The sequence below is a fragment of the Colobus angolensis genome, unplaced genomic scaffold (genome assembly GCF_000951035.1).
Source record: "Colobus angolensis palliatus isolate OR3802 unplaced genomic scaffold, Cang.pa_1.0 Scaffold326, whole genome shotgun sequence".
In the NCBI taxonomy this organism is placed as follows: Eukaryota; Metazoa; Chordata; class Mammalia; order Primates; family Cercopithecidae; genus Colobus; species Colobus angolensis.
In genome coordinates this window covers 4,033,739-4,036,115 of record NW_012116555.1, presented here as the reverse complement: position 1 = coordinate 4,036,115, position 2,377 = coordinate 4,033,739, and the positions used below count along the sequence as shown (strand labels likewise).

The 2,377-nt window shown below is 44.1% G+C and overlaps 1 pseudogene across 1 annotated transcript; it reads left to right on the top strand.

The window, feature by feature from the left end:
- The first annotated feature begins 337 nt into the window (after positions 1-337).
- Positions 338-2,131, top strand: LOC105518679 (annotated as a pseudogene). The gene has a single exon (XR_001002867.1). The product of XR_001002867.1 is annotated as a hydroxyacyl-coenzyme A dehydrogenase, mitochondrial pseudogene (transcript).
- The last annotated feature ends 246 nt before the right edge of the window (positions 2,132-2,377 follow it).

The window sequence follows — 2,377 nt, the reverse complement described above, 5'->3', positions numbered from 1 at the left end:
ATAGCCACATCTACTTCCTAGAGAAGCAATCCATAATGTGCATGCTGTTTTAGGACCACGGACAATAGCACACATGGCTATCCCTCCCCTCAAATAGTTTTGCTCACACTGTACTCAAGTCTAAGCAAGTAAGAAGCCAAGAATGGGTGGCTAAAGAAGGAATCCAAAGCAGCAAGCAAAGTAGACACAAGAGACTTTGACCTATACTGAAAACTTCACTCCACAATCCCACAACCCAGTTGCATTGACTTTGGTCTCTACCCACATCAGCTCTTCTCCTTAAAGAGAAGTAGGGGGAAGGGAAGTTTGAGCTGCTATTTAAAATATATCACTTCCCCGCCCGCGTCTCGTTACTGTTGTCCCCCGCTGCCACACCATGGCCTTCGTCACCAGACAGTTCATGCATTCCATGTCCTCCTCGTCCACTGCCTCGGCCTCGGCCAAGAAGATAATCGTCAAGCACGTGACGGTCATCGGCGGCGGGCTGATGGGCGCCGGCATCGCCCAGGTTGCTGCAGCAACTGGTCACACAGTAGTGTTGGTAGACCAGACAGAGGACATTCTGGCAAAATCCAAAAAGGGAATTGAGGAAAGCCTTAGGAAAGTGGCAAAGAAGAAGTTTGCAGAAAATCCTAAGGCTGGCGATGAATTTGTGGAGAAGACCTTGAGCAGCATAGTGACCAGCACGGATGCAGCCTCTGTTGTCCACAGCACAGACTTGGTGGTGGAAGCCATCGTGGAGAATCTGAAGGTGAAAAATGAGCTCTTCAAAAGGCTGGACAAGTTTGCTGCTGAACATACAGTCTTTGCCAGCAACACTTCCTCCTTGCAAATTACAAGCATAGCCAATGCCACCACCAGACAAGACCGATTCGCTGGCCTCCATTTCTTCAACCCAGTGCCCCTGATGAAACTCGTGGAGGTCATTAAAACACCAATGACCAGCCAGAAGACATTTGAATCTTTGGTAGACTTTAGCAAAGCCCTGGGAAAGCATCCTGTTTCTTGCAAGGACACTCCTGGGTTTGTTGTGAACCGCCTCCTGGTTCCATACCTCATGGAAGCAATCAGGCTGTATGAACGAGGTGATGCATCCAAAGAAGACATTGACACTGCTATGAAATTAGGAGCCGGTTACCCCATGGGCCCATTTGAACTTCTAGATTATGTCGGACTAGATACTACAAAGTTCATCATAGATGGGTGGCATGAAATAGATGTGAAGAACCCATTATATCAGCCCAGCCCATGCTTGAATAAGCTGGTAGCAGAGAACAAGTTCGGCAAGAAGACTGGGGAAGGATTTTACAAATACAAGTGATGTGCAGCTTCTTCGGCTCTGAGAAGAACCCCTGAGAGCACTTTCCAGCCAGTGCCCCGAGTGCCTGTGGGAATGCTCTTTGGTCTGACATTCTCTCACACAGCACAGTCTAATCAATGTGCATTTTGATTGTAATCTATCTGAAGTGATTATTACACCAGTTACAGCAGTAATAGATTCTCCATTAAGAACTAATTCCCTTTTTCAGTCTATTCACTTCTGTGTATTTTCTAAACAGCTTTATACCCTTGGTGCCTTGGAGCAAACTTTTTTTTTTGAACCTTGTCATTTTTATGAAGAATTGCCTGGATTCGTTCTCTCATCAAGGGAAAAGTACTTCCTCCGAGAGTGCGAGTGCACCATGCCCACTGTTGCTGCATGCAAGAGTCACAAGCCACTGGCATGCACGTGGTATGTCTGTGAAGCACTGCAGCGAGCAGTACCTGGATCTTGCCTTTATAAGAACATTTTGCTGCCTGCAGCTTTGAGTCTTGCCCTGCATTCTGGGCACGACATAAGATGTGTCTTTATTCAGTTCATTGTGAAGATGCTGCTGCTGGATGGGTCGGCATATCTCTGTGTGCATGGTTTGCAGGAGGTCAGTTTTCATGGTCAGTCAGTTCCACAGATCTGAATGATTACTGTCTGTCTGTGTCTTTTTTCCATGAGAAATCGCGGTTGCAAATTGCCTATAAATTGACTCTACTAAAATCCAATGTTTTCGTCTGAAAATTTGAATTGAAAAAGAAATGTATAATATAAAATTGTAATACACTCAAATGTTTATAAAAGTAAAAAGTTGATAATTTAGCAGAAAAAAAAAATAAAATATATCACTAAGAAACAACATACATGTGTAGGGCAGTGAGGTAGGAGATAAACATAGGAAGAATCAAGCAGGATTAAATTCTGAGCTACCATTTACTTGGGTGCAACCATGGGAATGTTACTTAATCTCTCCAAGTCACATTTTTCCAATCTGTAAATGGCTATAATAATATTATGATAATATGGAATGAGCCAGGCACAGAAAAGCAAATATTGCATATTCTCACT